The sequence below is a fragment of the Petaurus breviceps genome, unplaced genomic scaffold, assembly GCF_028583685.1.
Source record: "Petaurus breviceps papuanus isolate PSGF00001 unplaced genomic scaffold, PetGlider_PUasm1.0 90823, whole genome shotgun sequence".
Taxonomy (NCBI): domain Eukaryota; kingdom Metazoa; phylum Chordata; class Mammalia; order Diprotodontia; family Petauridae; genus Petaurus; species Petaurus breviceps.
Window position 1 is genome coordinate 19,527,272 of NW_027187352.1, and position 25,261 is coordinate 19,552,532.

General features: G+C 38.2%; 1 long non-coding RNA gene and 1 pseudogene across 1 annotated transcript in view; both read left to right on the forward strand.

Moving 5' to 3' along the window:
• Positions 1 to 25,261, forward strand: part of LOC138148338 (uncharacterized) — a 165,355-nt gene that overhangs the window by 34,982 nt on the left and 105,112 nt on the right. The window lies entirely within an intron of this gene.
• LOC138148399 (large ribosomal subunit protein uL29m pseudogene) lies at positions 14,260 to 15,126 on the forward strand (annotated as a pseudogene).

Here is a 25,261-nt window from a genome sequence, read left to right on the forward strand (position 1 = left end):
AAATTTTAAAAGTTTTTGTACAAACAAAACCAATGCAGCTGAGATTAGAAGGAAAACAAAAAGATGGGAAACATTTTTTACAGAGTTTCTAAAAAAGACCTCATTTCTCAAATATATAGAGAACTGAGTCAAATTTAAAAGAATATAAGTTATTTCCCAATTGAAAAATGGCCAAACAATATGAACAGGCCATTTTCAGAAGAAATTAAAGATATCCATAGTCACATGAAAAAATGCTCTAAATCACTATTGATTAGAGAAATGCAAATTAAAACAACTCTGAGGTACCACCTTGTAATAGTAATGGAATATAAAGATCCCCCTGTATTGGCTTGGTTTTTGGTGTTAAAACCCAGAGCTTGTGAATCCCACTTGTGGGATGGACTTGTTGACTGTGAAAAGAGAGGACTGAACTGGGAGGAGCTGGTGACGTAGATTTAGAGAGACACAAGAGAGAGGCAGAAGAACTTTTTGGAAGCAGCACCTTTGGAGGCAGAGAGAGACTGAGAGGATTGCTGAGGGCCACTTTGAATTGCCCAGGACTTTTGAGAGCTGCCACCCAGAGCTGCCAAAGACTGAGGAGACATGGCTGTTTTGCTGGTGCTTTGTCTGTTTTGATATTGTTTTGCCAGATTTGTCCACTGGTGAAAGACAGTGCTGTTGTTGGTTCAGAGCTCTTGAGACTGTTCTGCAGACAGAGTGAATTCGGTCCACTGTGAAGGACAGTCCTGTTGTTGCAGAATTCTTGGAACCTTGCTGTTGGTTCAGAAGCCCTGAAGAAGGATTTTCTTGTTGCATGTTTACAGAAATCCTGGAAGGGGGTTTTGCTGATGTTTTCAGGGGTCCTAGGACTGTTCTGCAGACAGAGGATGAATTAATGAAGAGACTGGCAATTTATCTTGTGGCCTTGCTAAGCGTTGTCTCCCCAGATTACTGAGATTGCTGAGAACTTGCCTCTTGTCAAGATGAAGAAAAGACCTCCATTTGGGTATTAAGTGCTGTGCTTAAGCTTGTTGTAACTCTGGGGTAGATTCAGTTGTGATCCAAGGGTGGGAAACTTTTGACCTTTTTGTGCTCTGTGATTAAACAAATGAATGTACTTTACTTATTATTGGAAACTAATCTCCATTTGAGAAGAGGGGCTTTGTGATGGACTAAATGAATGTACATCCTAGGGGTAGAGTAGTATTTAGAAGAGGGACTTTGTAATTGATTAAATGAATGTAAAGTCCTGGAGTGGGGTAGTACTTGATTAAATCAGGTAGTACTTGGAGATTATTGAATCACACTTAGTAAATTCTGTATTTTGAATGATTGTCATATTTTGATTCCCTCTGTTCTTAATTTGTCACTGAATAAAATGGAGAGCACCTATGCTGGTATTTTGAACCTTGGGAAGTTGCCTTTGCTTGGCATTACATTACACACCTCACACCTATCAGATTGACTAATATAACAGAAAAATAAAATGCTAAATATTGGAGATGTAGGAAAATTGGAACACTAATGCATTGTTGGGGGAGTTGTGAACTGATGCAACCATTCTGGAGAACAATTTGGAACTATACCCAAAGGGCAATCAAACTGTGTATATCCTTTGATGCAGCAATACCACTACTAGATCTGTATCCCAAAAAGATAATAAAAGGGAAAAGGACCTACATACAATAAAACATTTATAGCAGCTCGTTTTGTGGTGGCAAAGAATTGGAAATTGAAGGGATACCTATCAATTGGGGAATAGGCTGAACAAGTTGTGGTATATGAATGTAAAGTAATACTATTTTTCCATAAGAAATGACAAGCAGGCAGATGTCACAAAAACCTGGAAAGACTCAAGTGAACTGATGCTGAGTAAAGTGAGCAGAATCAGGAGAACATTGTACACAGTGACAACAACATTGTGCAGTAACCAACTTTGATAGACTTAGCTCTTCTCAGCAATGCAATGAATGATCTAAGATAATTCCAAAAAACTCATAATGAAAAATGCCATCCACATCCAGAGAAAGAACTATGGAATCTGAATACAAATTGAAGCATATAATTTTCTCTCTCTTTTTTTCTTTCTCATGGTTTTTCCCTTTTGTTCTGATTCTTCTTTCACAACATGACTAATGTGGAAATATGTCTAATATGATTATACATGTATAACCTGTATCATATTTTATGCCATCTTGTGGAGGGGGAATGGGAGGGAAGGAAGGAGAAAAAATTTGGAACTCAAAATCTTGTTCAAAAAATACATGTTGATGGAAATTGAGGGGATGCCCATCAATTGAGGAATGACTGAACAAGTTGTGGTATAAGGATGTAATAGAATACTATTGTACTATAAGAAATGAAGAGCAAGCAGACTTCAGAAAAACCTGTAAGGACTTATATGAAATGATGCTGAGTAAGGGGAGCAGAACCAGGAAAACATTGTACACAGTTACAGCCACATTGTGCAATGACTAACTTTGATACACTTAGCTCTTCTCAGCAATGCTAGGTTCTAAGACAACTCCAAAAGGCTCATGATGGAAAATGCTATCCACATCAAATAAAGAATTACAGAGTCTGAATGAAGATAGAAGCATACTATTTGCTCTCCTTTTTGTTTTGTTTTGTTTCTTCTTTCTCGTGATTCATTCCATTGGTTATAATTCTTCTTTACAACATGACTAATGTGATAATATATTTGATATGGATGTATATGTAGAACCTATATCAGACTGCATGCCATCTTGGGGGGGAGGGGAAGAAGGGGGAGAAAATTTAAAACTCAAAAGCTTGTGGAACTGAATGTTCTAAACTAAAAATAAATAAATTAATTAAAAATTAAAAAATTTATGTTTAATGATTCTACATGTAATTGGACAATATAAATACTATTTACAAAAAATAAAATAAAATAATTGTATCTCGCTCCAAGCTTTCTGAAGATTTGTTCTTACCTTCACTGACTGCTCTTTTTTTAAAAGTAGTTTTATAAGTTAGTAGTCTTCAAAATCTCCTGCTATCCTCTTCTGTAGTATTTTAAAATGAATTTATATTCTAAAGTAGGCAGTTGTCACTGCTTTACAAAGTAAAAAAGTGTTTGATTACTAAGTCAGTTTCTAAGTGTTTTGGGCTTCCTTCTTGTGGTGGCTGCTTAATGTCAGCTAAATGTTTACAGGAAATGGTGATATTAATGTCAATATCTTTGTCTTTTTCCATGTCCCATTTTTTTTCATTGATAGCTTGTTTGAATAGATCAGGTTGAAGCTATTGTAATTTTATATGATATTATCTTTCCCATCTTCATTCTTCCTTCTAATGGGGTGTTGACTTTGACCTTTACTTTGACTAACTAATATTCTGACTCTAAACCAGCAGCAAATTTTGAGTAGTCAATGGTTTCCTGTCTGTTGAGATAGTCATTTTTTTGGTCATATTGTTCAATATTCTTCCCATTTCACACCATATAACTTTCTACTTGAGGAAATGTATATAGATGTGAGGTAGAATCTCGATTAGCCTTTGACCTTATACTTTTTTGCCTTATACTTTTCCTTATACTTGAACCATATTTTCCAACATGCTTTTTACTATCCTTTCCTGAATCTACCTTTACACTGGAGTCACTAAATATCAGAAGTATATGTCAACCTGATCTGTAGAATCTTGTAAAGTTCTTTGTAGCATTTCTCTACCTTTATCCTCTATAACATATGTTAGTGCCCAACTGTAATTATTTTCATAATAGTGTTTTTGCTTAAGTTCATCATGAATTCTGTAAGACAAGATGACCAAACTTCTCATGAAATGATGTATCATTTTGCCATTGCACAATGACCAACTTCCTTTGGTCTTCTGGCTTCACTTATCGTAAGAATGTCAATATTCATATGGTTGTTTTCCCAAAAGCATGTCAATCTTCTGGTCAGTGGATAAACACCTCATATTTGGAGTGCCAATATTTAGGTCCAAGGTTATATATGATTTAAAGATCATGTGATTCTCAGTACCCTTCCTTCCTTTTTTGTAACTTTGCCACCATCAGTACCCAAGCAGAAAGGGGCCACACAGGTCTGAGAGTAATTTTTGACTTTTCTTTGTTTCATAGGTTCCCATGGTTAAAAATTTTCTTCACCTAGGGTCCAACCTATTCTTTGGACTACAGACTCAGTCCATTGCAAGGACTTAAAACCTTTCAAGCATGATAGAACTTGACTGGTGTTACACTCAATTAGCATAACCTTTAAGAACCTAATGGGACGTTGAAGTAAGATTTTGTGGAGGTCAGCTCTGACAGCAGAATGGGTTGGAAGAGTAGAAAGGAGAGTTGGGAAGACCTGTGAAGAAACTATAGCCATATTAGAAGTACTTACACCTAATTCAGCATATATAAATACATTGGTGCTATTTGAATAGCTAAAGTATACATCTACAGAAACAAAGGAAGGAAGGAAGGAAAGAAAGAAGGAAAGAGAAAAGAAGGAATGAAGAAAGGAGAGAAATAGAGAGGGAGAAAGGAAGGAAGAAATAAAGAATTAAAGAAACAGAAAAAACAAAGAAATAAGAAAATGCTTAGTGAGGCACAAAGGAAAAGAATTGTGTGAAATGCAGACTGGAAAATGTAAACTTAATTGAAGGAAGAATATTCTTAGGGGAGGCTAAATAGATTGTGAAATATTGTTGTAACCCTCCCCATTCCCTCCCCCCTCCCAAAAGAAAATAATGATGTGACAAAGAACTGGCCTCTGGGAAATTTTCTGAGCACAGAGAACATTGCAGAGAACAGCTATCCTTTGACCCTGAGGGCAAAGGAATAGATGACTAATAGGTGTTTTCCACCTGATATGTACGATATTTAATGAAGATTTTCAATTAAAAACAGGGAGGGGAGAACTAAGTGAGGAGCCTTGGAGATAAGGAAGAATTGTGTCCTTTAAACTTTATTTAATGACCAAATGCAGAATATGAATTTTCCTAACAAGAAGGGTAGTAATCCCAGCAGAAACGGCATAGCTAATTTATTATTTTTCAGGGCATTTCTTTTCTTTTCTTTTAACAGCATTTACTCTAGTTACTTTTTTGATATGTCACTTGGCTCTTATTGCAGTGTGAAGGGATGTCAAAACCCCAAATCTTAACCACTTCCCCAAATCCAGGGGACACGTAAAAGGGGGTAACTCTGCTAAAGATGGTGTTTTGAATCAGTCTACCACAGAATGCTGTTTATTCAGAAGATGGTATGGAGTTGTAAGTTGAATAAGAAACTAGACAGCTTCTCAAGCTTCTGGAGAGCCAGGGTGGTCCTTTGATTTTGTTTGAAAATTTTTTTTTAGCATATTCAGTATTGAACTTTAAGTACAGAAACACAGCATAAACATTTTTGTTCTTTATCGACCATTTGGTTTATGTTCCACCTTCTCAACATAATCTTCAGAGTTAACTTTATAGCCACACAAGCCAAAGTCAATACTATAGATACTGAGAAATGTTGTCTTGATAAAGGCAGCTTTAAGTGAAAATGATACCCAAACAGCTGTTGTAAGACTTGGAGGCTTCTAGAGATGAAGGATATCCTAAAACTAATTTTAAAGTTACAGCATATAGAAGAAAGCTCTTTGTTTTTTCTCAAGCCAACAAGAGTTGGGGACAATTAAGTGAATACTTTATCAGTGTTGGAAACTGTGGATGTAGGTACTCTACCAATTCAGATCCACAGTTCATCTATATTTAGTAAATAATTACAGGAGTGTTAGCCTGAAACCTACAAAAGTTAAGAGACTTAGAGTTACTTAGCTAATAAGTATCAAGATGAGAACATGAACCCGGGACTTCTTGACTCTAAGTATAGGGCTCTATCTACTACACTAGAGGGTTCAAACTCTCAGGCTACTGAGAAATATTTAACAAAATAAATACACAAAACAACAAATGATGTTAATTTGTGGTTTTCTATCCATTTCTATTTGAGTTTGACACCACTGGACTACACTATCTTGCCTCTATTCTGAAACCATTAGGGCCTCAGTTAAATGCTGAATTTTGATGAAGTGCTAGCTTTATACCAAAACCTTTCAATTGACCATAGGTTAGTTACTCAATTGCTGATGGAGAAATTGTAAAAGTCATGAGAGAGATGCTATGGGCCAGTGGGTGCTAGAGCAGCTCAAATCATGCTGAGTCAGTTTTCATGGGAAGCTGAGTCATGCCAAAACAATCCATCCAGGGGAAAGCAGAGGGCAAGAACAGAGTTCCTAAGAAGAAAAATCCAGGGAACAAAATGGGGAAACTAGAGTTAGAGAAATTAACTCTACAGGAACCAAGAGTCATCAAATACTGAAAGACTAAATGTGTATAGTAAGGATTCTTTCTCTGCCCTGTGGGCTATTTTAAGCACAGACACTATCCCTAACAATAACTTAGCTAGTGATGCGGCCTAGATGAAAGCAAGTCAGAGAGCCCCTACTAGCTGCCCTCTTTACCCCTTTAGATCACAGTCATAACTAGCAATTTTGGCACCCAGAGAGAGCTTCACAAAACAGATCCGCAAATCAACTTTTAAAAACAAATTCAGCAGAGATAGGGAGGAGAGACTCCAGGACATAAGTCTCTGAAGGGTGAGAGACTCCAGGACTCCGGGACACCAGCGCCCTTGTGACTAGAGATGAGGGGAGGAAGCCTGCCACCGGGTAGCTTTTCACTTAAATCATTCTTGCTAATTACATTCAATAGAACGTCAACTCTTTGAGGGCAGGGACTGTTCCATGCTTATCTTTGTTTCTCCAATGCATAGACATACCACTGGCTCTTAATAACTGCTTGTTACTGATTGCATGAGGTGAAAACTCAGGATTTTTTTATCTTCTTGAAGGAGTGTAGATGCTATTGGTGTCTGCCAAATTTTGGTGGCCCAGGGAAAACCCTATGGAAGTAACTACCAAGAATTCCTTTATAAAAAGAGATCTTTGAGCAGAGCCAAGATGATGGAGTAGAAGCACAAACTTGGTACGGGCTCCCCTCCAATCACTTCCAATACATGTAAAGAAATGACTCTAAACAAACTTTAGAGCTACAGAAGCCACAAAGAGAAAAAAAGTTCCTGCTGAAAGAAGCGGAGCAGGCCAACAGAAAGGATCTATCATGCCAGGCTGGGAGCTGAGCATAGCCCCACATAAGCTGGGTGGTTTCTTGCCACAGGAAGGCCCCAACCAGCAGGGGCCCAAAGCAGATTTCAGGAGAGAGAATCACCAGCAGCTGTGGTGGTTTGCAGAATTATCAACCCATAAATGCCAAAAAGAAAGTAATAGGTCAGTGTGGAACTTTGTGGGATCAGGGGGACCAAGAACACAGTCCAGCCCCTGTCCCCAGGGCAATAAACTGCAGAGGCACGGCCAGCTGTGTAGCCGCCCTTGCCTGGCTGTCTCAGGAGCTCCTGGCTTGCAGATTGCAAGGGGACCAAGTGACCATTCAGAGGGTAATCGCTCTTGCTTTACCTGCTTGGATCTGGATTGCAGTCTTGGGTGGTGGTCCTGTGGTGTTGTGACCAGTGAGCCAGAGCTTGTGGTGTCTGTAGAGAGGGTACCCAACTAGTAGCTCCAGCAGCTGTAAAAACCACAGCAATTTGGGACAAAGCTCTCTCCTTTCTGGAAGCAGAGTTCTACTGTGGTAAAGCTCTCAAAAGTCAAGTAATTGATTGGCAAGATGAGCAAGCCCAGAAAAAGTAAACAAACCATAGATTCCTTTTTTGGGGACAAAAAAAGATCAAGGCATGGAGCAGGAGGAAGACAGTGAAGTCAGAACTCCTGCACCAAAAGCTTCCAAGAAAAATATGAATTGGTTACAGGCCATGGAGGAGCTCAAGAAGGATTTTGAAACTCAAATAAGAGAAGTGTAGGAAAAATAGGGGAGAGAAATGAGAATGATGCAAGAAAATTATGAAAAGCCAGTCAACAGCCTGCTAAAGGAGACCCAAAAATACACTGAAGAAAATAGCACCTTAAAAAATAGACTAACTCAGGGGCGGCCAGGTAGCACAGCGAGTAAGAGCACCGGCTCCAGTGTTGGGATGACCTGGAGATCGAATCCTGGGCTCAGATACTTAGCACCCACCCAGAAACACCTGGCTGTGTAACCTTGAGCAAGTTACTTAACCCCAATTGCTTAGGGGCGGCCAGGTGGCTCAGTGAGTAAGAGTACCAGCTCCAGTGTCGGGATGACTTGGATCAAATCCGGGCTCAGATACTCAGCACCACACCCAGAAATAACTGGCTGTGTAACCTTGAGCAAGTTACTTAACCCCGATTGCTTTAAAAAAAAAATAGACTAACTCAAATGGCAAAAGAGGCTCAAAAAGCCAGTAAGGAGAAGAATGCCTTAAAAAGCTGAATTTGCCAGATGGAAAAGGAATTTCAAAAACTCACTGAAGAGAATGACTCCTTCAAAATAAGACTGGAGCAACTAGAAGCTAATGACTTTATGAAAAATCAAGATACTATAAAACATATCCAAACAAATGAAAAAATTGAAGGCAATGTGAACTATCTCACTGGAACAACTACTGACCTGGAAAATAGATACAGGAGAGATAATTTAAAAATTATTGGACTACCTGAAAGCCATCATCAAAAAAAGATCCTAGACACTGTCTTTCAAGAAATTATCAAGCAAAATTGCCCTGATATTCTAGAACCAGAGGGTAAAATAGAAATTGACAGAATTCTCTTGATTGCCTCTTGAAAAAGATCCCACAAAGAAAACTCCTAGGAATATTATAGCCAAATTCCAGAGTTCCCAGGTCAAGGAGAAAATACTGCGAGCAATCAGGAAGAAACAATTTGAGTATTGTGGAAACACAATCAGGATAACACAAGACCTAGCAGCTTCTACATTAAAGGATTAAAGGGCTTGGAATATGATATTCCAGAATTGCTAGGACTAAAATCAAGAATCACCTACCCAGCAAAACTGAGTATAATGCTACAGGGGAAAATATGGTCATTAAATAAAATAGAGGATTTTCAAGCATTCTTGATGAAAAAACCAGAGCTGAACAGAAAATTTGACTTTCAAATACAGGAAGCAAGAGGAGCATGAGAAGGTAAACAGGAGAAAGAAATCATAAGGAACTTATTAAAGTTGAACTATTTACTTTCCTACATGGAAAAATGAGAATTTTAACTCATGAGACTGTCCTCAGTATGAGGATAGTTGAAGAGAATATATGTATATGTATATGTATATGTATATGTATACATACATATATGTGTATGTATAAGAGGGTGTATGTGTATATAAATATATATGTGAGTGTGGGCATATGTATGTTCATATATACATAAACAGAGGACACAAAATGAGTTGAATATGAAGGGATGATATCTAAAAAATAAAATTAAGAGGTGAGAGAAGAATTTATTGGGAAAAGAAGAAAGGGAGCAATAGATTAGGGTAAATTATCTCATAAAAGAGGCAAGAGAAAACTGTTACAATGGAGGGGAAGAACAGGAAGGTGAAAGGGAATGGGTCAACCTTATTCTCATTGAATTTGGTTTAAGGAGGGAGTAACATACACACACAATCAGGTATCTTACCCTATAGGAAAATGGGGGGTAGGGGATAGGAGGGGGGAAGATAGAAGGGACGGCAAATTGGGGGAGAGGGTAGTTAGAAGGAAACATTTTTGAAAAGGGATAGGGTTAAAGGAGAAAATGGAATAAGTGGGGGGGCGGGATGGGATGGAGGGAAATATAGGTGGTCTTTCACAATATGACATCTATGGAAATGATTTGGGTAACTACACATTTACAACCTATATGGAATTGCTTGTCTTCCCAGTGGGGGCAGGTGAGGAGGGAGGAAGGGAAAAAATCTGGAACTCAAAGTTTTAAAACCAAAGGTTTAAAAAACATGTGTTTTTTACATGCAACTGGGAAATAATATGTACAGGCACTGGGGTATAGAGGTCAATCTTGCCCTGCTAGAAAGTTAAGGGGGTGATGATTTTCTTGCATCATTCTCATTTCTCTTCCCAATTTTTCCTCCACTTCACTTACTTGATTTTCAAAATCCTTCTTGAGCTCCTCCATGGCCTGTAACCAATTCATATTTTTCTTGGATGCTTTTGTTGCAGGAGTTCTGACTTTGCTGTCTTCCTCCCACTCCATGCCTTGATCCTTTTTGTCCCCCAAAAATGACTCTGTGGTTTGATTACATTTCTTGGTCTTGCTCATCTTGCCAGTCAATTACTTGACTTTTGAGACATAGGGGAGAACGGATTGGAAAAAGGGACATTCAGTGGGCTTGCTATTTTGGGGTGGGGGTAGGGGAAAGATGGGGAGGAAAAACTGTAACTCAAAATCTTGTGGAAATGTATTTTGAAAACTCAAAATAAATAAATGAATCTTTAAAAAAAAAGATCTTTTTTGGAGGAAAATTTCTTTGCTACCCAAGTGCTGTTTCTGTAATTCTTGCTAGGTTACTCAGAGCTTGAACTGATCCCTATCTGCTGCTTTCTCTCCCTTTATAAACCATACTGGAGAAGACTGTCCTCGAAGCCTCTTTGTATGTGCTCCAGGTCTTTTTTGGATTCAATACAAACAAGTTACTGACTTGTAACTTTCAGAAGAACAAGAAGAGATGAATTTTTCCTTATGAAATGAACAAATCAGGGCCCGTGCTCTTGCAGGCAACTGCAAATCTGTCTGTATTTCTGACTTACTATATGACCCTGGGCCAGTCATTTCTCCCTAGGTAAAATAAGATAACAAAATCTCATATAACTGAGGCAGCTAAGTGGTACAGTGTATAGAATATGGGGCCTGGAGGCAGGAAGCCCTGAGTTCAAATCTGGCATTAGCCACTTACTAGCTGTATGACCTTGGGAAAGTCATTTTGCCTCAGTTTTCTTAACCATAAAATGGGGATAATAATAAGCACCTACCTCCCAGGGTTGTTGTGAGTATCAAATGAGATAATATTTATAAAGCTCTTGGTACAGTGTCTGGCACATAGTAAATACTTAATAAATACTGGTTTCCTTCCTTAAAACTCCTTCTTAGCAGTGACATTAGGGAGGCAAAACACATTACCACATGGAAAATTCACTGGGTTCCTTGGAGGAAAGATATTCTATAAGTTTAAGTCAAATGTTTTTCTTTCTGTATGCCAGTCCTATTTTGATGGTGACTTGGAGGTGACTCTGGGTTCTTAAAAGGCTATACCAGTAAAATACAAACCTTGGCAGATATTGCCAATATGGAAAGGCTTTGCATATGGGCTTAGCAATGGACTCTGTGTTTCTTATTTGAGAACTATCCTAGATAGGTTTGGACAGACATCACCAGGTAGACTGTAGTTTGGTAAATTTTTTTGGCCACAGCAACTGCTACAGACCATCTGCTAAGGCAGAGGGAAGGTACTCACAGAGGGTATAACCACATGATGAAATAATAAATTCTTTAAGTATTAAAGATGATTAGTTCTAAATCTTGACTATATATATTCATTGGCTCATCATGGGTTTCAAGCTGGCCTATGATCTTTGATCTAATCCAACCTCCCATCAAATGTAGGAATCTTTTTTTACAATATAGGAATTTTAGATGATTTTAGATACCTAGTGGGGCAGCTAGGTGGCACAATGGATAAAAGTACTGGGCCTGGAGTCAGGGAGACTACTCTTCCTGAGTTCAAATCCGGCCTCAGACACTTACTAGCTTTGTGACCCTGGGCAATTCTCTTAATTCTGTTTACTTTAGTTTCCTCATCTGTCAAATGAGCTGAAGAAGGAAATGGCAAACCACTGCAGTATCTTTGCCAAGAAAACCCCAAATGGGTTATGAAGAATTAGAAGAGTCAGCAAAATGACTGATGACAAGCCATATATTTTCCAACTTTTCTAATTCAGTTTTTAAATAGGACTCAATATGCTTTAGTTCATCACCATACCAAGTACTATTGGTATTCCTCTATATGAAATGTTTATAATGACATCTTCTGTTTGTGAATTTTCTTAACAGAAAGTTCTCAATACATTTGTCATTGTATTGCACTGGGAAGGATGTTGGATTCTGAGTTAATGGAATTGGATTCAAATCCAGCCTCCATCACTTAATGCATGTGTGAATTTGGACAAGTTAATTTCTCTCACCCTCAGTTTCCTCATCCAAAAAAAAACAAGGGGTGGGTGGACTGGATGATCTCTGAGGTTTCCAGCTTGACATCTATGGTCTGACCTTGGCTTTGAACCTTATTGCTTGAAATGTGGAAAGTTACTCTCAGTGCATTTTTATTACATAAGATACAGGAAAAAAAAAGGGATCAACACAGGTGGAGATTCTACTCAAGGAATGTCTACAACCCGTGAAAAGTAAGAGGTAGAAGAAACCACACGACCTACTTAGAAGTCACAAAAATTGGAGATCTGCCCCTCCAATTTACCAATAGGTTCCCCTTCTTTAAGAGGGAAAATTTATAGATTGTTTTTTTATTTATTTGTTTGTTTTGTTTTAAGAGGAAGAGGAAACATAATAGTTAAAATTTCAGATCTGCTATTTACTAGTTGTATGACATCTAAGTCATAAATTGTTCAGCCTTGTCCAACTCTTTCTGACCCCATTTGGGGTTTTCTTGGCAAAGATACTGGAGTGGTCATTTTACAGGTGAGGAAACTGAAGTAAACAGGATTAAGTTATTTACTCAGGATCACACAGCTAGTAAGTGTTTGAGGCCAAATTTGAATTCAGGTCTCCTTGACTCTAGGTGTGGAGCTCTATCTAATGCATCACCTAACTGCCCCAAATTACTTCTCTGTTAAATGTTGGAGATGGTCTATAGAATCTAATCTATAAGGACTGTCCCAGTGCTAAATCTATGAACAAGAACTTCTATGCTGTTGTTAACTCCAAAGACTCCTTTCCAATTCTGTTATATCTCCTATGGTTCCTGGAGTCTAGCCTGGCCAATTAACTGATACTTCTGATCAGCATGTTCAATCCCCTTTCTCTGATAGCCTGAATTTCAATAAAACACTTTTGACTTGGTCATGCTCCAAATATGTCTTCCTTTTCTCTCCTCTCTGGTTCCCATTCCATTACTCATTTACAAGACTGGCAATTTGAGAGGACTTGTCTGTCTCCAGACCATCAGAAGAGCCAGATGAGGCCTCAGATGAATTTGTAATGCTCTGTAATATATCACATTTACTTGCAAATTCATGAGGGCAGGGACATTATTATCTTTGTATCTTCCCCATCCCCCACTGCCACCCAGCATAGTGCTTTGCTTTTAGGCATCTATTAAATGGTTTTTGAATAATAATGACTGACATTTGTAGATATAATTCCTGCTCTGAACCTTTCCTGCCCTCCTCCTCCACACCACCCCGCCCCAGACTCCCATCTTTCCAACCACCCCAATTTCCTAGTTGTGTGGAATAGGGAGATATGCTTTTAGATTTGGGGAAAGGAAAGGGAAAGGAACTGATGTGACATATCTGAAGATAAGAGAGGTGAATATGCTCAAGTTCTGACTAACAGGGACCTTGGGGCACATTAAAACTGTTTTCTAGTCTTGTGGTCTAGCCATTAATTCTGTCTCCTCTGCTTAATCTATACTGGGTTAACACATCCAGAAAACTTTGAATGTCTTTTGCAGAGCTAGGACAACCCAGATCTAGAAAGGTGTCCATCTTCTCTTGAATCCACTGATCAAGAGGTTATTCCTTATACTTTGAATTCCTAGTCTAGGGTCCCTATAGAAGTTCAGCATATTGGATGCATATCAAATTTCAACCTGTGTAATGTCATTTGCCTACTCGAAGGAGAAATGAATAGTGCACTCTTTTATTTGGTACTTTCTTGATCTAGTTTAATGGGCTTATAGTCACTCAGTAAATCAAGGATTCTTGACCTTTTTTTATGTCATAGAATATTTTGACATTCTGGTAAAGACTGGTAAAGACCAATCTCCTCAGAATATTGTTTAAAAGCATAAAATAAAACAAATAGATTAAATACATAGGATTATTTCCATTACATTGAAATAGACATTTTTAAATCCAAGTTCATGGACACCCTGAAATCTATCCACAGACCCTTTTGGGATCAGGGAGGCCAGCTTAAGAACTTCTGTAATAGATGTTTTTATTATTATTGTTTTCTTGCTAATTTGCAAAAAATAAATCCATAAAAATGCATACAGTGTGTTAGCATTCCTATTTATTTTGTAAAAAGTCAACTCTTATAGTCATCAGAAGCACAGTATGAGGGTGAGAGGATGACCATGGCCTTGGGATGGCTAGTTTCTCTTTGTCAGGGCCTGGCGACTGCCCTGAAAATTCCAAGGACATTGAAGGCCTTGCTGACCCCTGCTGCAGCCCGGGGTTTACTTTCAGTTTGTTAAACAAGAATATAGCCAACATCACACCCCTCCACCAGTATAAATTAATTCATACTACTTTGTCAAGGAAAGAACTAGAAGAATTTTTTGATGATCCAAAAAACTGAGGAGAAGAAACAGTCAAATCAGGTGCTGCATGGACCTGTGAACAGTTAAGGTAACAAGAGTAATGGAGATTTACATAAACTTTGGTATATCTTACTAAAAGAAAGAAATATGCTTCTCACCTTAGAGCAGGAAGCCAAAAGACAGAGATTGCCAATGCCAAGTCCAGAGCGATTAGACAAGGTGTCAGAGTCCATGGATGCTTTGGATAAATAGGTCAAGAAAGGCCAAGACCAGGTGCTTGGAGAAAAGACATTTTTGGATGTGTCATCTGGTACAAGTACAAGCAGTGGCCAATACCTTGGTACCTAAACAAAAGATACAAAAGGAAAACATTCTGTGTAATGCCTTATGTGGCAGTATGTCAGACTGAGGCTTGAGAAATACTTACGTGGCGAAGCCAAGAAAAATTTGCAGAGGAAGAAACAGAAAATGCTTCAGAGAAAATTTCCACACATGTCTGCAGAAGCCCAAAATTAAAATCTAACCAAGGACACAGTGGACTCTTTTCCTTTTCATAGTGCTATCTCACCTTGGTAAAATGAAGCTTTTCATTTAAGTTGTAATTTAAAGCTGGCTGGTAAATAATGGCAAACTCATGGTAAGTGGTTTATTAAAAAAGTTATTTCAATCTGAAAAAAAAAAGAGTCAACTCTTATTTTCCTGTGGTCACCTGACTAGGGAGAACAGAAATATAATTAAGATAAAAGAGGAGGCAGGTTTTGTTTATGTGGAGGAAGCTCAGAGATAATTTCTGGTTGGTAAATCCACAAATCTATATGCCACTTGACAAAGAGTCAATGTTAATCCACAGAAAAAGGAGGAATTAAAAGATAGAAGGTCACTAATTCTCTGACAGCCACAGAAGACTCAAGGTAAATTTAGGATTCTACACTACCCAGATTCTCAGAGCTAAACAAGATCAGAGGAATGTATATCAACATCCTCAATGGTTAAACATGAGCGTTCATTTAAGTCCTCATAACCATACTATGACATTAGGACTACAGCTCTTATTATCTCTTTTTTAGAAATGAGAAAATAGAGTCTCAGAGAGGTTAAGTGATTTATAGAATTGTAGACCTAGAGTTGGAAGGAATATTAGAGGTCATCTAGTTCAACTCCCTCCCATTATAAATGAGGAAACTGAAGCCCATGGGCGTTAAGTGACTTGTTCAATGTCATACAGGTAGTAACAGAGCCATGATTTGAACCCAAGTTTCTCTTGACTCCAAGTTCAACATTCTTCCCACTAGGCCACCACAGTGTCCACTTCAAAGATCTCTTCAGTTTTTGTAGAAAGTACTCATTTGCTAAAGATCAATTGATTGAACTTAGATTGATAAAGGTTAATTATTCCCTTACCTTTCTTCTGTTTCTACATGTTTCTCCTCAAGGGTGTTGAGAGAATTCAACAAATATCACATATACTTTTCTGCAGAAAAGTGAAAAAAGCAATGGGAAGCAATCTAGATTCAGAACCATAGAGATATCCCCTTTCCCACTGCCTCTTTGGAAGGAGGATAGAGAATTTATGCTGAAAACACCTTTTTTAAAAATTAACAAAATATGAAAGACCTTTTCCAGAAATTTTTTGCTTAGGGGTCCCAAATTTTCAGCTATAGCAGTGGGCCACAGCATCATGATACCAGCAAGTTGACCCATTTTGATGCTGTCAGAGTCTCTGGATCTGGCCTCCATTATACAAGTTCAGCATCCTAGAGAAGACCACCAATATTTCAAGACTGCAATACTTCATCATGGAATACTTGTCTGAGTCAGTGTTGATAGATCCTGTCAGATCTATTTTGAATCATTGATTTGAATCACTGAAAGATAAAACTATGTAATTGTGTCTAGCATTATGGAATCAACCTTAAGCAAATTGTGAAATGGAACTAGATATCTGGCCACAAAATAAAGGTTAAGTATGGGAAATTTCCTGAAGGAAGCTTTTTTCCTCTGGTCAGGCTACAAAGCACCACTGAAAAGTCTTTGCCATGACCATTCAAAAACTTCAATGGCATCACTCTGGCAGCTCATGCAGTATCTTTTGTTTGGTTGGGGTTTTTTTGAGGAGGGAAGGCAGGGCAATTGGGGTTAAGTGACTTGCCCAAGGTCACATGCCTAGTAAGTGTTAAGTGTCTGAGGCCAGATTTGAACTCAGGTCCTCCTGACTCCAGGGCTGGTGCTCTATTCACTGCACCATCTAGCTGCCCCTCATGTAGTATCTTTTGAAGAGTCTATCTTCAAGTCAGATTCATTTCAATTCAAGAAAACATGTTATTTAGAGCCACAAAAGACAATGATTCCCAGATCATGTACCAGCATAAACTGGAAAACCTGATATATAAAAATATTTAATAGGACAGGACATATAATTCCTCCATATTGTTCAAGTTCAATAAACTCAAATGTATCAAATATTTATTAAGAACCTGCTACATGCAAGATTGCAAGAATACAAAGATAGGTTGTTTCCCAGGACTGTATAGCTTAGTAGAGAGAAGAAAATATGTGTATTTGTGTATGGTCATAAATCCTTGCCATTAGAACTTGACTACCCCTTTCTGTCTGAGTGTCTGGTACCTGTGGGGACCTGGGAGCTTTGCTCCTCACCCTTCCCTTTTTGAGGTAGCCAAATGTATTTTTGCATGATACTGCCCAACTGCCCCAGAGGAAGGTGGAGAAAGGAAATAAGAGTGCTTTTCTGAAACCAAAAAATTCTTATTTGTAGGTATTGATTAAAAAGGAGGCACACTGGCCCAGCTGGGGAAGTAAGATAAGATAAACTTATTCTAAACTGTTCAGGAATGGGAAATGGAGACTTGGTCAAGCAAGTGAAAAGATGCCCTTTAATTCATCCAAAGAAGTTCTCTGTGTGTAAGATAGAGCTGTGGTATGTAGGTATAAAAGAATATAAAGTTTCAAGAGTGTGGGAGGATTTCTGAAAGAGTTATATAGCACTGCCATTTGAGGTACTGGTGTAAATATGTCATTAATTTAAGTGCAAGAACCTAGAAGTTGTAATTAACATCAACTGCAAGGAACAGTCCTTGGATATGAAAGAATTAGCACATGTGATTAGTGAGCCCCATCGATGAGATCTGAAAGTGAAAATTATGAGGAAAAGGAGATATACGACAGAATTGGAGAAGGGTGATTGTTGTCCCAATTTTCAAAAATCTAAAGAGGACAGAGTCTTAATATTGAACATTGAGCTTGACTACAATTCCTGGGGAAATTCTAGAATAGATCATTAAAGAGGTGATTGGTGAACACTTAGGAAAGGAATCTGCGGTTACAAAGAGCCAGCCATCATGGCTTCATCAAGAAGGTGTGTGTGTGTGTGTGTGTATGACACAGTCTTGACTATATGTACTTGAAATAGGGGGTTTGTTTTTCTTGCTTTCTCAGTTGGAGGAGGGAGGTGAGATGGATAGAAGACAAGACAATGCAGATCTGAAAAGAAAAGAAACTTTTAAAAAAGAACAGGTCATTCCCGACTAACCTCATTTCTTTTGACAGCATTATTAAATTAGTAGATTAGGATATTGTTGTGTTTGCTTAGATTTTAGCAAACCTTTGGAAAAAAAAACTTTCTTATTTTTTGTGTTGAGACAGAGATATTGATTAGACTATAATAGAATCAGATGAATTCAGAACTAGTTGGATTGTTAGTCCAATAAAGTAGTCATTAATGGTTCAATGCTAACATTGTAGGAGGACTCCATTAGAAAACCCCCAGAGACCTGTGCTTGAGCTAATGTTGTTTAATATCTTTATCAATGACTTAAAGGCATATATGGTATTTTATATACATATATACACACGTATATATGTATGTATACATATATGCATATACATACAAATATACATATACTGTATACATGTGTACACATATACACACGTACACATCTATACATATGTCTGGGTATCACAGTGGATAGAGCACCAGGCTTGGAGTCAAAAAGCTTCATCTTTGTGAGTTCAAATCTAGCCTCAGATACTATCAGTGTGCTCCTGGGCAAATCACTTAACCCTGTTTGCCTCAATTTCCTCATCTATAAAATGAGCTGGAAAAGAAAATGGCAAATCACTCCAGTATCTTTGCCAAGAAAACCTCAAATGTCATGTAGAGTGGAACATGACTGAAAAATGACTGAACAACAAAAACGTATGGTGTACTTAACAAATTCTCCTAACACCAGTCAGGGAAGAATAGCTAACATGCTGAGTGGCAGAGTTAAGATCCAAAGGGATCTTGACAGGTTAGAATCTAACAGTATGAAATGAAATAGGAATAAGAGTAAAGTCTTACACTGGGATAAAAAAAATCAGCTTCTCAAGTACAAAATAGGAGAGGTGTGGTCAGATGGAAGTTGTTCTAAGAAGGTTCATAGGTTATCTTAAGAGAGGCATAGTGTCTGGGAACAGGGAATCGACTATTTCATCACACTCTGCCCTCATCCTATCTCGTCTGGGGTAGTGCATTCCAGTTCTGAGCACCATGGTTTAAGGACACTGATAAGCTGAAGAGTGTCAAGACGGGGGCAACCAGGATGTTGAAGGAAGGCTTTGAATCTATAGAACATGAAAGTTGGTTGTGAAAGAACTGAACTTGTTTAGTCTGGAGAAGAGATGATTCATGGAAGACATAATAACTGTTTTTAAGTACTTGAAGTGCTTCCACATGGAAGAAGGAATTAGACTTGTTCTATTTGACTCTAAAATTCAGAACCAGGAGAAATGGGCAATGTCGGCTTGTTACAAAAATCTTCTAATCATTGGAGCCATCTAAAAGTTGAATGGGCTGCCTCTAGAAGTGATGGGTTCGCCCTTTGGGGGTTTTCAAAAGCCTTTGAGAGGCTGCGTGATTACTCCTCAGTATGTTATGGATGAGTTGGACTAGACTGTGGCTGAGATCCCTTCCAACTTTCAAATTCTGTTATTCTTTGACTTTTGAATGGAATAAAGTTACTACAACAAAAAGGACTTCTGCATGGGATACAGAACAATGGCAACAGAGTAGTCAGGAATGGAATTGCACCAATGAACAACATGAAGAAGCAACCCTTGACCTCCTCTGCTACTGCCTAGAGCCCAACCCAAAGAAGTATTCTGAGTCATGGAAACTATATAGGTCTCATGGAGGGAAGATAGCTCCATTGAAAGAGAACATAATTCTCTAGGTTTACAGATCTGAATTCTTTATGAGTTTAATGCTTTTTAAAGTAAAGCTTTGCAATTTTGAGCCTTGTGAACCTAAGTACAAGCTAGTAGGCACTAGAATGGAAAGAGCCTTGAATGCCAAGATATTGTTTTGATGGCAATACTGACAAGCTCTTTATACAGAAGTTATGGTCATCACCTGGAGTGAGACAGTATGACCATGTATGTATCATGACTCTGTCTTCTTCATACATGCAGGGAATTGCAGTATCAGCAGTTACTCATTTACAGACAAGAAGGGCAATGATGTTAGTGACAAACTGCATGGACTTTGTTCCTGTGCAACTTTGCTGAGTAAAGTTATTTCTAGTTATTAAAGCAAGATTCTAAAATTAGATTTAAGGTAGGTTATTTGATAAAAAAAAATTCAAGTCATGCATATAACACCAAAAATTATGATAAAAAATGGAAAACATTAAGTCCTTAGAAGGAAAGTTCTTGGAATTAAAAAAAAATAGACACTCCTATACTATTATCTGTAAAGTATTTTGTTTCCTGAGGGGACTGACTTAGCTGATCATTAAAATCCCTTCTAGCTCTGATTATAGGGCCATAGATCTAAAGTGGGACGGTACTTCAGAAGCTCTCTAGTTCAGTGTGCTCATTTTATAAATGAGGAAACTGAGACCAAGGAAGATTGAGTGCCTTGCCTAAGACTTGAATAGGTAACCTTAAGAGAGACAAGGAAAAAAAAAAGACAAGACAGAAATGTGCCCTAAAACTATATCTAACTACTGCTGCTATGAATTGGAGACTTTTCATTCTTCTGTGGCAAGAAGCAACTGTTGCAGATATCCTCTTAGCAGTGGTTCTCATCCTAAGAAGTAACAGTTACTAGACTTCTCTGCTTTGCAGCTCCAGTATGGGAATGCGATACCTTTCAGACTCTGAGACTCCTGGGTTTGATTGCTGGGCAAGGTGCCAACACACCCTTACCCTCTCCTAGAATGCAGCAGCCTAGTAACATAGCATCAGGAAGCAGAGCTGAAGCAACTCACAAGCTATATATTCTCTGGAAGTAGGTAATTGTAATTTGGAAAATGGGGAGGGTAAAAAGTATTAGCTACTTGATTAAATTCAGTTGAATTAAATTCATCAGACATTTATTATTACTATGTACAGAGAGATCAGGGTTTTAGTCCCGATGGTTCTACTTCCTAGCTATTTAATTTTAAGCAAACCTTGTAAGCCTTGCATTCTGTTAGCCATCTCTAACGCTCAGAAAAGTGATATTACTTAATGTTTCTGAACTGCCAACTCGTCATTTTAGAAAGGGGGTGATAATAATACCTACCTCACAGGGTGGTTGGAATATCAGATTAGATAAATGGATGTGAAAGTGTCTTGCAAACTATAAAATGCTTTGTAAAAATACTGTCATTATTATATTGAACCACTCCTCCTAGGATTCTACTATCACTAAACTAGTCCTCCTAGGGGCATTTGTATTTTAATAGCAGCTCCTGGAGAAACAGTGCTTTAAACCAGAGATACATTTTCCACAAAAATTGCATGCAATACTTTATTAAGTGTTTGACTAAAATCTCAGCAAACTATGTTTAAAAACATTCCTCTGATTTTCCAGTTTAGTTACACTGATAGAAAAAGAAATAAGATTGGTTTGGCATAACCTGTTTTTGATACTCTCCTTTTCTAGATTTTTATCAGTCATCTCTTTAATGATATATTCTAGGTGGCTAGGTGGTGCAGTGAGTAGAGTCCTGGCTGTGGAGTCAGGAGGACCTGAGTTCAGATCCGGCCTCAGACACTTAATACACACAAACAAAAAACCTAGCCATGTGACCTTGGGCAAGTTCAACCCAACTGCCCTCCAAAAAGCTATATATATATATATATATATATATATATATATATATATATATACATGTATATGTATATGTATATATGTACACACACACACACACACATATATATATGTATGTGTATATTCTAAATTTTTCCAAGAATCAAAATGAAACTCTTTGACCTATAGTCTGGAAATTCCATTTGCTTCTGTTATTTGATGTCATTTGCTCTTCTTCAGCCATGGTATATCTTCTGCTCACAATCTTTCCAATATTACTCACTGTCTTAATGATAATATCTACTAGTTCTTTTAGTACCTGAGGCTATAGTTCATCTGGGTTAGGTGATTTGAGCTCATCCAGGATAGTTAGGTGCTCTGTTACTATCTCCTTAGATATCTTGGATAAGGCACATTGTGTTCACATAACCTGCAAGGTACAGTTGTGGCGAGAGGTTTGAGAGCTCAAGTGACAGCAGGGAGAATCAGTAGGAGTCTAGGAAAACAAAGGAGCTCTAGGAAAGAGCAAGAAAAAGACCAATAGAGGAGCTGAATCAAAGAGGATGATTAGCAGGCTATGGATTTGACAGGAGTGTGAAACTGGAAGAGACTTATAATGGTAGAATGCTTCATCTAATGTGTTGTCAAATACTCTGGCTCAAGTAGATGCTCTGTTCATGAGTAACAGGCCTATTTGAATACATTTCTATTAGAACTGCACCTTGGCTACTCTGGTTATCTTTAAGTCTATAAGTGTATTGTTTATCTTAAGAAGTGATAATAACAGAGGAGACATCTTGGAGTGGCATTTCCCCATGCCTCTCAAATCACACTATATAAGCAGCCATCTTGCTCTGTTGACGTGTAATACTGACCTTCACCCTTATAAAGATTATGTGTGACCTGGGCATTTCCAGGCATTAGATTTCCAATTGGCCTTTGACTTCCTGAGGCTACTCTGGTTCTGTCAGACAACTTGATTTTTACATGGTGTGTTAGGACTGAGACCAGAACAGCTGTTTAACTCCCTGCATTCAGCTCCCTGTAATGCTTCTTTTAATAGACACCCAGGTTCACAGAGTGCTATTCTAGGCACTTCACTGAAATAGGGCAGACAGCATGGTAACCAGGGAAGGCACAGCTCCTAATGAGATGAGATAGAGAACCTGGAAAGAGCACAGGGTCAAGGGCTGAAAGACCTGGTCTCAAGTGCTGCCTTTACTATTTAATAACATGGGTTATTGTGGGAGTTTAAGGTTCTTGAGCTTCTTATGTGGTCTAATCATTCCACATGTATAATAGTCAATATCACAAGTTGTTGTTGGGTTGCTGAGAATATTAAATAAGATAATATAGATGAAAGTACTTTCTGAATACTTTTGTGAATAAATAGAGACAGCATAGGATAGTGGGTAGAGAGCTGATCTCAGGATCAGGGCACCCTGAGTTCAAGTTCTAACTCTGAAGTTCATGTGGTCCTGCATACATCACTTAACCTCTCAACATTCCAGACAACTTGCTAAGACTGTTAAGCTGCAGAGCAGGCACAGATCTGCAATGGCTGAGGGAGTTTCCTCACCAGGAATTCAAAAACTCCCCCCTCCCCAGTACAATAGAGATGTATTCATGTCATTAGAATGTCAACAATATCTTATCTTTCCTGAATTACTTCAACACATTATCCTGAGTACTTATCTTCTGCTCTTAGCATTTATTATGTGGTAGCATTAGTATAGGAAGATGTAGGACCTACCTAGAACTAGAAGGGATCTTAGAAAATATCAAATCTTGGTTTGATGTTCAAGTCTAAGTTTGCCACATAGCAATGGGCAAGTCACTCATCTTGTCCAAGCATCAGTTGATATGTCAAATCAAGTCAACAAGCATTTATTAAACACCTATTACATGCCAGGGGCAGTTAGGTGACACAGTGGATAGAATGATCTGCCAGGAGTCAGGAAGACTTGAGTTCAAATGTGGTCTCAGATATTTACCAGCTTTGTGACTCTGCAAGTCACTTAACCCTGTTTGCTTCAGTTTCCTCATCTGTAAAATGAGCTGGAGAAGGAAATGACAAACCACTCCAGTATCTTTGCCAAGAAAACCCCAAATTAGGTCACAAAGAGCTGGACATGACTGAAGCAACTGAATAGCAGCAACAACATTCCAGACCCTGTGCTAAGAAATGGGGATACAAAAAAAAAAAAGACAAGAAACAGTCCCTGCTCTCAAGGAGCTTGCAGTCTAATGAGGGGCAGACAACATAGAAACAACTCTGTATAAACAAAAATGTATGCAGAACAAATCAGTGATGACCAAAGAGGGAAGGCAGATCTGGAAAGGCTTCTTGCAGATGGTGGGGTTTAATGAGTGCTAGAAGGAAGTCAATGAAACCAAAAGATAGAGAAGAAAAAGGGAGAGAATTCCAGGCATGGGGAACAGCCAATAAAAATAAAGTCAAGAGATAAGTTAGGAGATGTGCTAGGAACATCAAGGAGACCAGTGTCTTTGGATTATAGAGTACTTGGGGGCATAGGGGTATAAGGTATAAGAAGACTGGAAAGGTAGTGGTGGAGAGGCAGGTTACAAAGAACTTTGAACATCAAACAAAATATTTTATATTTGATCGTGGAGATGAGAGAGAGTGTGTTGTTCAAGAAACAGCAAGGAGACCATTATCGTTGTATCTCAGAGTACTTGGGGGTGATGAGTAAGGTTTAAGAAGACTGAAAAGGTGTATGGAGTGGGGTCAGATTATGAAGGGCCTTCAACATCCAACAGAGGATTTAATAGGTGATCCTGGAGGTGATAGGAAGACAGAGTGTCTTGTACAAGGGAGAGCAAGGAGGCTAGTGTCACCAGGTTCCAGAAGGGACATTCTTTTTTATGCACACCAAAATCAGCCCCAAATGGGTGGGATTAGTTGTCTACATGAAACTTTTCCAGAGATAACTTGGCATATAAACTATATAGCAACCACTATAAGATTCAATGAAGTATAAAACAAGCTGCAAATTTAGAAACTGTAGCACATTACAAAAGTATGTTTAAATGAATAAAGACAGGCTGTAGTGGCGAGAACATACAAAGGGGAATGTAGGAAGACTATCAGTGCTTTTCCAGTTTTGTGCAGTAGAATGGATACTCTGGTCACCCACTATCTAGTCCACTTGTTAAGTGTTTCCCTAGAGTCAAAAAAGGAAAAGTAAAAACAACAACAACAAAATAAAAACAATTGATATAGTAGAAAGAGTATTGGATGAGAAATTAGGAAACTGTATTCAAGTCCTGAATCCACCCACTCACCAATGTGCATGATCTTGGGCTTCCCATCTCTGAGCCTAAGTCTCCTTATCTATAAAATACAAGGTTAAACCAGATGAATTCTAAGACCTCCTCGAGCTCTAACATTCTGCGGTCAATTAATCAATAAGCATTTACTAATTTCCTTCCATGAAAAGCGTTTGGCCTCAAGGAGTTTCCATCTTGTGAGTGCAGAAAAGTGTGTAAATATGCAAAACATAAAGTCAATACAAGGTCATTTGGGGGTGAGGGGGTGAGGCATGTAATCTATTAAAAATATCTCCAGATCACCTAAAACCACAGTTATAAAGGAGAGTAAGGCCATCCCTTGAGGAACTTTGTCTTCATTTCCTAGGTATCCTTGGCAAAATCATAATTTTTGATTGACATCACATATCTTCTGTTTACTTGAAATGGGAGTGATAGTTATTATTCTCCTTC